We start from the raw sequence: 13281 nt of genomic DNA on the forward strand, positions 1-13281 counted from the left end.
GCGACACTTCCTCACTAGGGAATAGCGACAGCAGATGTCTCCGTATCGAAGCAATAGAGTTCTAATGCTTCTTAAATCGCTATATCGCAACTCATTCCTATGTTTCGTGATAAGGTATAATATTCATAGCAAAGTGTCATGCATGCCTCTTGTTCACTTCAAAAGAATGTAAATGCGACACTTCCTTGCTAGGAAATAGCTTTCCAGATATCTACGTACCGTAGCAATATATTTGTTATGTTTCTTAAAACGGGATATCGCATCTCATTTCTATGTTTCATGACAAGATATAATATTCATTGCGAAGTGTCATGTGTTCCCCGTATTCACTTCAAAAGAATGTAAATGCGGCACTTCCTTCCTAGGGAATAGCGTCTCCAGATATCTACGCATCGTAGCAATAGATTTCTAATGCTTCTTAAAACGGGATATCCCATCTCATTCCTATGTTTCATGACAAGATATAATATTCATTGCGAAGTGTCATGTGTTCCTCGTATTCACTTCAAAAGAATGTAAATGCGACACTTGCTTCCTAGGAAATAGCGTTTGCAGATGTTTACGTATCGTTGCAATAGAGTTCTAATGCTTCAATGAACGGGATATAGCATCCCATTTCTATGTTTCATGATAAGATATAACATTCATTGCGAAGTGTCATGTATACATCGTATTCACTTCAAATGAATGATAATGCGACACTTCCTTTCCAAAAATAGCATTTCCAGATGTCTTCGTATCGAAGCAATAGAGTTCTAATGCTTCTTAAATCCCGATATCATATCTCCTTTCAATGCTTCGTGATAAGACATAATATTGATTGCGAAGTGTTAAGTGTACCTCGTATTCGCTTCTAAAGAATGTAAATGCGACACTTCCTTGCTAGGAAGTAGCGGTTGCAGATGTCTACGTATCGTAACAATAGAGTTCGAATGCTTCTTAAAACGCGATATCGCATCTCAATTCTATGTTTCATGATAAGATATAATATTCATTGCGGAGTGGCATGTATACCTCGTCTACACTTGCAATGAATGTAAATGCGACACTTCCTTGCTAGGAATTGGCGCTTGCAGATGTTTACGTATCGAAGCAATAGAGTTCTAATGCTTCTCAAAACGCGATATCGCATCACGTTTCTATGTATCATGATAAGATATAATATCCATTGCGGAGTGGCATGTATACCTCGTATTCACTTCAGTGGAATGTATATGGGACACTTCCTTGCTAGGAAGTAGCGTTGGCAGATGTCTAGGTATCGAAGCAATAGAGTTCTAATGCTTCTTATATCGCGATATCGCATCTCATTTCTATGTTTCATGATAAGATATAATATTCATTGTGCAGTGTTACGTATACCTCGTATTCGCTACAAAGGAATGAAAATGCGACGCTTCCATGCTAGGAAGTAGCGTTTCCAGATGCCTAGGTATCGAAGCAATTGAGTACTAATGCTTCTTGCAGCGCGATATCGCATCTCATATCTATGTCTCATGATAAGATATAATATTCGTTGCGAAGTGCTATGTACTCCTCGTCTGCACTTCCAATGAATGTAAATGCGACACTTCTTTGCTAGGAAATAGCGTTTGCAAATGTCTACATATCGTAGCAACAGTGTTCTAATGCTTCTTAAAACGCGATATCGCATCTCATTTCTATGTTTCATGGTAAGATGTAATATGATTTGCGAAGTATCATGTATTCCTCGTCTACACTTCAAATGAATGTAAATGCGACACTTACTTGCTAGGAAATAGCGTCTGCAGATGTCTAGGTATCGTAGCAATAGAGTACTAATGCTTCCTAAAACGCGATATCGCATCTCATTTCTATGTTTCATGGTAAGATTTAATATGATTTGCGAAGTATCATGTATTCCTCGTCTACACTTCAAACGAATGTAAATGCGACACTTCCTTGCTGGGAAATAGCTTCTGCAGATGCCTAGGTATCGTAGCAATGGAGTTCTAATGCTTCTTAAAACGTGATATCGCATCTCATTTATATGTTTCATGGTAAGATATAATATGATTTGCGAAGTGTTATGTATTCCTCGTCTACACTTCAAATGAATGTGAATGCGATGCTTCCTCGCTAGGAAATAACGTTTGCAGATGTCTACGTATCGTAGCAATAGCTTTCTAATGCTTCTTAAAACGCGATATCGAATCTCATTTCTATGTTTCATGGTAAGATGTAATATGATTTGCGAAGTGTTATGTATTCCTCGTCTACACTTCAAATGAATGTAAATGCGACACTTCCCTGCAAGGAAATAGCGATTGCAGATGTCTACGTATCATAGCAATAGAGTTCATATGATTCTTAAAACGCGATATCGCATCTCATTTCTATGTTTCATGGTAAGATATAACATGATTTGCGAAGTGTTATGTATTCCTCGTCTACACTTCAAATGAATGTGAATGTGATACTTCCTCGCTAGGAAATAGCGTTTGCAGATGTCTACCTATCGTAGCAATAGTGTTCTAATGCTTCTTAAAACGCGATATCGCATCTCATTTCTATGTTTCATGGTAAGATGTAATATTCATTGCGAAGTGTTATGTATTCCTCGCCTACACTTCAAATGAATGTAAATGCGAGACTTCCTTGCTACGAAATAGCGTTTGCTGATGTCTACGTATCGTAGCAATAGAGTTCATATGATTCTTAAAACGCGATATCGCATCTCATTTCTATGTTTCATGGTAAGATATAATATGATTTGCAAAGAATCATGTATTCCTCGTCTACACTTCAAATGAATGTAAATGCGACACTTCTTTGCTAGGAAATAGCGTTTGCAGATGTATACGTATCGTAGCAGTAGCTTTCTAACGCTTCTTAAAACGCGATATCGCATCTCATTTCTATGTTTCATGGTAAGATATAATATGATTTGCGAAGTGTCATGTATTCCTCGACTACACTTCAAATGAATGTAAATGCGACACTTCCTTGCTAGGAAATAGCGTCTGCAAATGTCTAGGTATCGTAGCAATAGAGTACTAATGCTTCTTAAAACGCGATATCGCATCTCATTTCTATGTTTCATGGTAAGATATAATATGATTTGCGAAGTATCATGTATTCCTCGTCTACACTTCAAATGAGTGTAAATGCGACACTTCCTTGCTAGGAAATAGCGTCTGCAGATGTCTAGGTATCGTAGCAATAGAGTTCTAATGCTTCTTAAAACGCGATATCGCATCTCATTTCTATGTTTCATGGTAAGATATAATATGATTTGCGAAGTGTCATGTATTCCTCGTCTACACTTCAAATGAATGTAAATGCGACACTTCCTCGCTAGGAAATAGCGTTTGCAGATGTCTACGTATCGTAGCAATAGAGATCTAATACTTCTTAAAAGGCGAAATCGCATCTCATTTCTATGTTTCATGGTAAGATATAATATGATTTGCGAAGTATCATGTATTCCTCGTCTACACTTCAAATGAGTGTAAATGCGACACTTCCTTGCTAGGAAATAGCGTCTGCAGATGTCCAGGTATCGTAGCAATAGAGTTCTAATGCTTCTTAAAACGCTATATCGCATCTCATTTCTATGTTTCATGGTAGGATATAATATGATTTGCGAAGTGTTATGTATTCCTCGTCTACACTTCAAATGAATGTAAATGCGACACTTCTTTGCTAGGAAACAGCGTTTGCAAATGTCTACCTGTCGTGGCAATAGTGTTCTAATGCTTCTTAAAACGCGATATCGCATCTCATTTCTATGTTTCATGGTAAGATATAATATGATTTGCGAAGTGTCATGTATTCCTCGTCTACACTTCAAATGAATGTAAATGCGACACTTCCTTGCAAGGAAATAGCGTTTGCAGATGTCTACGTATCGTAGCAATAGAGTTCTTATGATTCTTAAAACGCGATATTGCATCTCATTTCTATGTTTCATGGTAAGATATAATATGATTTGCGAAGTGTTATGCCTCGTCTACACTTCAATTGAATGTGAATGCGACACTTCCTCGCTAGGAAATAGCGTTTGCAGATGTCTACGTATCGTAGCAATAGAGTTCTAATACTTCTTAAAAGGCGAAATCGCATCTCATTTCTATGTTTCATGGTAAGACATAATATGATTTGCGAAGTGTTATGTATTCCTCGCCTACACTTCAAATGAATGTAAATGCGACACTTCCTTGCTAGGAAATAGCGTCTGCAGATGTCTAGGTATCGTAGCAATAGAGTACTAATGCACCTTAAAACGCGATATCGCATCTCATTTCTACTATGTTTCATGGTAAGATTTAATATGATTTGCGAAGTATCATGTATTCTTCGTCTACACTTCAAACGAATGTAAATGCGACACTTCCTTGCAAGGAAATAGCGATTGCAGATGTCTACGTATCGTAGCAATAGCTTTCTAATGCTTCTTAAAACGCGATATCGAATCTCATTTCTATGTTTCATGGTAAGATATAATATGATTTGCGAAGTATCATGTATTCCTCGTCTACACTTCAAATGAATGTAAATGCGACACTTCCTTGCAAGGAAATAGCGTTTGCAGATGTCTACGTATCGAAGCAATAGAGTTCAAATGCTTCTTAAAACGCGATATCGCATCTCATTTCTATGTTTCATGGTAAGATATAATATTCATTACGAAGTTTTATGCATTCCTCGTCTACGATTCAAATGAATGTAAATGCGACACTTCTTTGCTAGGAAATAGCGTTTGCAAATGTCTACCTATCGTAGCAATAGTGTTCTAATGCTTCTTAAAACGCGATATCGCATCTCATTTCTATGTTTCATGGTAAGATATAATATGATTTGCGATGTATCATGTATTCCTCGTCTACACTTCAAATGAATGTAAATGCGACACTTCCTTGCTAGGAAATAGCGTCTGCAGATGTCTAGGTATCGTAGCAATGGAGTTCTAATGCTTCTTAAAACGTGATATCGCATCTCAGTTACATGTTTCATGGTAAGATATAATATGATTGTGTTATGTATTCCTCGTCTACACTTCAAATGAATGTGATTGCGATACATCCACGCTAGGAAATAGCGTTTGCAGATGTATAGGTATCGTAGTTATAGCTTTCTAATGCTTCTTAAAACGCGATATCGCATCTCATTTCTATGTTTCATGGTAAGATATAATATGATTTGCGATGTGTCATATATTCCTCGTCTACACTTCAAATGAATGTAAATGCGACACTTCCTTGCTAGGAAATAGCGTCTGCAGATATCTAGGTATCGTAGCAATAGAGTACTAATGCTTCTTAAGACGCGATATCGCATCTCATTTCTATGTTTCATGGTAAGATATAATATGATTTGCGAAGTATCATGTATTCCTCGTCTACACTTCAAATGAGTGTAAATGCGACACTTCCTTGCTAGGAAATAGCGTCTGCAGATGTCTAGGTATCGTAGCAATAGAGTTCTAATGCTTCTTAAAACGCTATATCGCATCTCATTTCTATGTTTCATGGTAGGATATAATATGATTTGCGAAGTGTTATGTATTCCTCGTCTACACTTCAAATGAATGTAAATGCGACACTTCTTTGCTAGGAAACAGCGTTTGCAAATGTCTATCTTTCGTGGCAATAGTGTTCTAATGCTTCTTAAAACGCGATATCGCATCTCATTTCTATGTTTCATGGTAGGATATAATATGATTTGCGAAGTGTTATGTATTCCTCGTCTACACTTCAAATGAATGTAAATGCGACACTTCTTTGCTAGGAAACAGCGTTTGCAAATGTCTATCTGTCGTGGCAATAGTGTTCTAATGCTTCTTAAAACGCGATATCGCATCTCATTTCTATGTTTCATGGTAAGATATAATATGATTTGCGAAGTGTCATGTATTCCTCGTCTACACTTCAAATGAATGTAAATGCGACACTTCCTTGCTAGGAAATAGCGTCTGCAGATGTCTAGGTATCGCAGCAATAGAGTACTAATGCTTCTTAAAACGCGATATCGCATCTCATTTCTATGTTTCATGGTAAGATATAATATGATTTGCGAAGTGTCACGTATTCCTCGTCTACACTTCAAATGAATGTAAATGCGACACTTCCTTGCAAGGAAATAGCGTTTGCAGATGTCTACGTATCGAAGCAATAGAGTTCAAATGCTTCTTAAAACGAGATATTGCATCTCATATCTATGTTTCCTGATAAGATATAATATTCATTGCGAAGTGTTATGCATTCCTCGTCTACGATTCAAATGAATGTAAATGCGACACTTCCTTGCAAGGAAATAGCGTTTGCAGAAGTCTACGTATCGTAGCAATAGAGTTCTTATGATTCTTAAAACGCGATATTGCATCTCATTTCTATGTTTCACGGTAAGATATAACATGATTTGCGAAGTGTTATGTATTCCTCGTCTACACTTCAAATGAATGTGAATGCGACACTTCCTCGCTAGGAAATAGCGTTTGCAGATGTCTACGTATCGTAGCAATAGAGTTCTAATGCTTCTTAAAACGCGATATCGCATCTCATTTCTATGTTTCATGGTAAGATTTAATATGATTTGCGAAGTGTTATCTTTTCCTCGTCTACACTTCAAATGAATGTAAATGCGACACTTCTTTGCTAGGAAATAGCGTTTGCAAATGTCTACATATCCTAGCAACAGTGTTCTAATGCTTCTTAAAACGCGATTTCGCAACTCATTTCTATGTTTCATGGTAAGATATAATATGATTTGCGACGTATCATGTATTCCTCGTCTACACTTCAAATGAATGTAAATGCAACACTTCCTTGCAAGGGAATAGCGTTTGCAGATGTCTGCGTATCGAAGCAATACAGTTCAAATGCTTCTTAGAACGAGATATTGCATCTCATATCTACGTTTCATGATAAGATATAATATTCATTGCGAAGTGTTATGCATTCCTCGTCTACACTTCAAATGAATGTAAATGCGACACTTCCTTGCTAGGAAATAGCGATTGCAGATGTCTACGTATCGTAGCAATAGAGTTCATACGATTCTTAAAACGCGATATCGCATATCATTTCTATGTTTCATGGTACGATATAATATGATTTGCGAAGTGTTATGTATTCCTCGTCTACACTTCAAATGAACGTGAATGCGACACTTCCTCGCTAGGAAATAGCGTTTGCAGATGTCTGCGTATCGAAGCAATAGTGTTCAAATGCTTCCTAAAACGAGATATTGCATCTCATATCTATGTTTCATGATAAGATGTAATATTCATTGCGAAGTGTTATCTTTTCCTCGTCTACACTTCAAATGAATGTAAATGCGACACTTCGTTGCTAGGAAATAGCGTTTGCAAATGTCTACATATCGTAGCAACAGTGTTCTAATGCTTCTTAAAACGCGATTTCGCATCTCATTTCAATGTTTCATGGTAAGATATAATATGATTTGCGACGTATCATGTATTCCTCGTCTACACTTCAAATGAATGTAAATGCGACACTTCCTTGCAAGGGAATAGCGTTTGCAGATGTCTACGTATCGAAGCAATACAGTTCAAATGCTTCTTAGAACGAGATATTGCATCTCATATCTATGTTTCATGATAAGATGTAATATTCATTGCGAAGTGTTATGTATTCCTCGCCTACACTTCAAATGAATGTAAATGCGACACTTCCTTGCTAGGAAATAGCGTTTGCAGATGTCTGCGTATCGAAGCAATAGAGTTCAAATGCTTCCTAAAACGAGATATTGCATCTCATATCTATGTTTCATGATAAGAAGTAATATTCATTGCGAAGTGTTATGTATTCCTCGCCTACACTTGAAATGAATGTAAATGCGACACTTCCTTGCAAGGAAATAGCGTTTGCAGATGTCTACGTATCGTAGCAATGGAGTTCTTATGATTCTTAAAACGCGATATCGCATCTCATTTCTATGTTTCATGGTAAGATATAATATGATTTGCGAAGTATTACGTATTCCTCGTCTACACTTCAAATGAATGTAAATGCGACACTTCCTTGCTAGGAAATAGCGTTTGCAGATGTCTACGTATCGAAGCCATAGAGTTCAAATGCTTCTTAAAACGAGATATTGCATCTCATATCTATGTTTCCTGATAAGATATAATATGATTTGCGAAGTGTTATGAATTCCTCGTCTACACCTCAAATGAATGTAAATGCGACACTTCTTTGCTTGGAAATAGCGTTTGCAAATGTCTACATATCGTAGCAACAGTGTTCTAATGCTTCTTAAAACGCGATTTCGCATCTCATTTCTATGTTTCATGGTAAGATATAATATGATTTGCGACGTATCATGTATTCCTCGTCTACACTTCAAATGAATGTAAATGCGACACTTCCTTGCAAGGGAATAGCGTTTGCAGATGTCTACGTATCGAAGCAATACAGTTCAAATGCTTCTTAGAACGAGATATTGCATATCATATCTATGTTTCATGATAAGATATAATATTCATTGCGAAGTGTTATGCATTCCTCGTCTACACTTCAAATGAATGTAAATGCGACACTTCCTTGCTAGGAAATAGCGATTGCAGATGTCTACGTATCGAAGCAATACAGTTCAAATGCTTCTTAGAACGAGATATTGCATCTCATATCTATGTTTCATGATAAGATATAATATTCATTGCGAAGTGTTATGCATTCCTCGTCTACACTTCAAATGAATGTAAATGCGACACTTCCTTGCTAGGAAATAGCGATTGCAGATATCTACGTATCGTAGCAATAGAGTTCATATGATTCTTAAAACGCGATATCGCATATCATTTCTATGTTTCATGGTAAGATATAATATGATTTGCGAAGTGTTATGTATTCCTCATCTACACTTCAAATGAACGTGAATGCGACACTTCCTTGCTAGGAAATAGCGTTTGCAGATGTCTACGTATCGAAGCAATAGAGTTCAAATGCTTCCGAAAACGAGATATTGCATCTCATATCTATGTTTCATGATAAGATATAATATTCATTGCGAAGTGTTATGCATTCCTCGTCTACGGTTCAAATGGAAGTAAATGCGACACTTCCTTGCTAGGAAATAGCGTTTGCAGATGTCTACGTATCGAAGCAATAGAGATCAAATGCTTCTAAAAACAAGATGTCGCATCTCAATTCTAAGTTTCATGATAAGATGTAATATTCATTGCGAAGTGTTATGTATTCCTCGCCTACACTTCAAATGAATGTAAATGCGACACTTCCTGGCTAGGAAATAGCGTATGCAGATGTCTACGTATCGAAGCAATAGAGTTCAAATGCTTCTTAAAACGAGATATTGCATCTCATATCCACGTTTCCTGATAAGATACAATATTCATTGCGAAGTGTTATGCATTCCTCGTCTACGAATCAAATGAATGTAAATGCGACACTTCCTTGCAAGGAAATAGCGTTTGCAGAAGTCTACGTATCGTAGCAATAGTGTTCTTATGATTCTTAAAACGCGATATTGCATCTCATTTCTATGTTTCATGGTAAGATATAACATGATTTGCGAAGTGTTATGTATTCCTCGTCTACACTTCAAATGAATGTGAATGCGACGCTTCCTCGCTAGGAAATAGCGTTTGCAGATGTCTACGTATCGTAGCAATAGAGTTCTAATGCTTCTTAAAACGCGATATCGCATCTCATTTCTATGTGTCATGGTAAGATATAATATGATTTGCGAAGTGATATGTATTCCTCGTCTATACTTCAAATGAATGTAAATGCGACACTTCCTTGCTAGGAAATAGCGATTGCAGATGTCTACGTATCGTAGCAATAGAGTTCATATGATTCTTAAAACGCGATATCGCATATCATTTCTATGTTTCATGGTAAGATATAATATGATTTGCGAAGTGTTATGTATTCCTCGTCTACACTTCAAATGAATGTAAATGCGACACTTCTTTGCTAGGAAATAGCGTTTGCAAATGTCTACATATCGTAGCAACAGTGTTCTAATGCTTCTTAAAACGCGATATCGCATCTCATTTCTATGTTTCATGGTAAGATATAATATGATTTGCGAAGTGTTATGTATTCCTCGTCTACACTTCAAATGAATGTGAATGCGACACTTCCTTGCTAGGAAATAGCGTTTGCAGATGTCTACGTATCGAAGCAATAGAGTTCAAATGCTTCTAAAAACAAGATATCGCATCTCAATTCTATGTTTCGTGATAAGATGTAATATTCATTGCGAAGTGTTATTTATTCCTCGCCTACGATTCAAATGGATGTAAATGCGACACTTCCTTGCTAGGAAATAGCGTTTGCAGATGTCTACGTATCGTAGCAATAGAGTTCTTATGATTCTTAAAACGCGATATTGCATCTCATTTCTATGTTTCACGGTAAGATATAACATGATTTGCGAAGTGTTATGTATTCCTCGTCGACACTTCAAATGAATGTGAATGCGACACTTCCTCGCTAGGAAATAGCGTTTGCAGATGTCTACGTATCGTAGCAATAGAGTTCTAATGCTTCTTAAAACGCGATATCGCATCTCATTTCTACGTTTCATGGTAAGATATAATATGAATTGCGAACTGTTACCTTTTCCTCGTCTACACTTCAAATGAATGTTAATGCGACACTTCTTTGCTAGGAACTAGCGTTTGCAGATGTCTACGTATCGAAGCCATAGAGTTCAAATGCTTCTTAAAACGAGATATTGCATCTCATATCTATGTTTCCTGATAAGATATAATATGATTTGCGAAGTGTTATGAATTCCTCGTCTACACTTCAAATGAATGTAAATGCGACACTTCCTTGCTAGGAAATAGCGATTGCAGATGTCTACGTATCGAAGCAATACAGTTCAAATGCTTCTTAGAACGAGATATTGCATCTCATATCTATGTTTCATGATAAGATATAATATTCATTGCGAAGTGTTGTGCATTCCTCGTCTACACTTCAAATGAATGTAAATGCGACACTTCCTTGCTAGGAAATAGCGATTGCAGATATCTACGTATCGTAGCAATAGAGTTCATATGATTCTTTAAACGCGATATCGCATATCATTTCTATGTTTCATGGTAAGATATAATATGATTTGCGAAGTTTTATGTATTCCTCGTCTACACTTCAAATGAACGTGAATGCGACACTTCCTTGCTAGGAAATAGCGTTTGCAGATGTCTACGTATCGAAGCAATAGAGTTCAAATGCTTCTAAAAACAAGATATCGCATCTCAATTCTATGTTTCATGATAAGATGTAATATTCATTGCGAAGTGTTATGTATTCCTCGCCTACACTTCAAATGAATGTAAATGCGACACTTCCTTGCAAGGAAATAGCGTTTGCAGATGTCTACGTATCGAAGCAATAGAGTTCAAATGCTTCCGAAAACGAGATATTGCATCTCATATCTATGTTTCATGATAAGATATAATATTCATTGCGAAGTGTTATGCATTCCTCGTCTACGGTTCAAATGGAAGTAAATGCGACACTTCCTTGCTAGGAAATAGCGTTTGCAGATGTCTACGTATCGAAGCAATAGAGATCAAATGCTTCTAAAAACAAGATGTCGCATCTCAATTCTAAGTTTCATGATAAGATGTAATATTCATTGCGAAGTGTTATGTATTCCTCGCCTACACTTCAAATGAATGTAAATGCGACACTTCCTGGCTAGGAAATAGCGTATGCAGATGTCTACGTATCGAAGCAATAGAGTTCAAATGCTTCTTAAAACGAGATATTGTATCTCATATCCATGTTTCCTGATAAGATATAATATTCATTGCGAAGTGTTATGCATTCCTCGTCTACGAATCAAATGAATGTAAATGCGACACTTCCTTGCAAGGAAATAGCGTTTGCAAATGTCTACGTGTCGTAGCAACAGTGTTCTAATGCTTCTTAAAACGCGATATCGCATCTCATTTCTATGTTTCATGGTAAGATATAATATGATTTGCGAAGTGTTATGCATTCCTCGTCTACACTTCAAATGAATGTGAATGCGACGCTTCCTCGCTAGGAAATAGCGTTTGCAGATGTCTACGTATCGTAGCAATAGAGTTCTAATGCTTCTTAAAACGCGATATCGCATCTCATTTCTATGTGTCATGGTAAGATATAATATGATTTGCGAAGTGATATGTATTCCTCGTCTATACTTCAAATGAATGTAAATGCGACACTTCCTTGCTAGGAAATAGCGATTGCAGATGTCTACGTATCGTAGCAATAGAGTTCATATGATTCTTAAAACGCGATATCGCATATCATTTCTATGTTTCATGGTAAGATATAATATGATTTGCGAAGTATCATGTATTCCTCGTCTACACTTCAAATGAATGTAAATGCGACACTACCTTGCTAGGAAATAGCGATTGCAGATGTCTACGTATCGTAGCAATAGAGTTCATATGATTCTTAAAACGCGATATCGCATCTCATTTCTATGTTTCATGGTAAGATATAATATGATTTGCGAAGTGTTATGTATTCCTCGTCTACACTTCAAATGAATGTAAATGCGACACTTCTTTGCTAGGAAATAGCGTTTGCAAATGTCTACATATCGTAGCAACAGTGTTCTAATGCTTCTTAAAACGCGATATCGCATCTCATTTCTATGTTTCATGGTAAGATATAATATGATTTGCGAAGTGTTATGTATTCCTCGTCTACACTTCAAATGAATGTAAATGCGACACTTCTTTGCTAGGAAATAGCGTTTGCAAATGTCTACATATCGTAGCAACAGTGTTCTAATGCTTCTTAAAACGCGATATCGCATCTCATTTCTATGTTTCATGGTAAGATATAATATGATTTGCGAAGTGTTATGTATTCCTCGTCTACACTTCAAATGAATGTGAATGCGACACTTCCGTGCTAGGAAATAGCGTTTGCAGATGTCTACGTATCGAAGCAATAGAGTTCAAATGCTTCTAAAAACAAGATATCGCATCTCAATTCTATGTTTCGTGATAAGATGTAATATTCATTGCGAAGTGTTATTTATTCCTCGCCTACGATTCAAATGGATGTAAATGCGACACTTCCTTGCTAGGAAATAGCGTTTGCAGATGTCTACGTATCGTAGCAATAGAGTTCTTATGATTCTTAAATCGCGATATTGCATCTCATTTCTATGTTTCACGGTAAGATATAACATGATTTGCGAAGTGTTATGTATTCCTCGTCTACACTTCAAATGAATGTGAATGCGACACTTCCTCGCTAGGAAATAGCGTTTGCAGATGTCTACGTATCGTAGCAATAGAGTTCTAAT

The sequence above is a fragment of the Xylocopa sonorina genome, chromosome 4, assembly GCF_050948175.1.
Source record: "Xylocopa sonorina isolate GNS202 chromosome 4, iyXylSono1_principal, whole genome shotgun sequence".
Classification (NCBI taxonomy): Eukaryota; Metazoa; Arthropoda; class Insecta; order Hymenoptera; family Apidae; genus Xylocopa; species Xylocopa sonorina.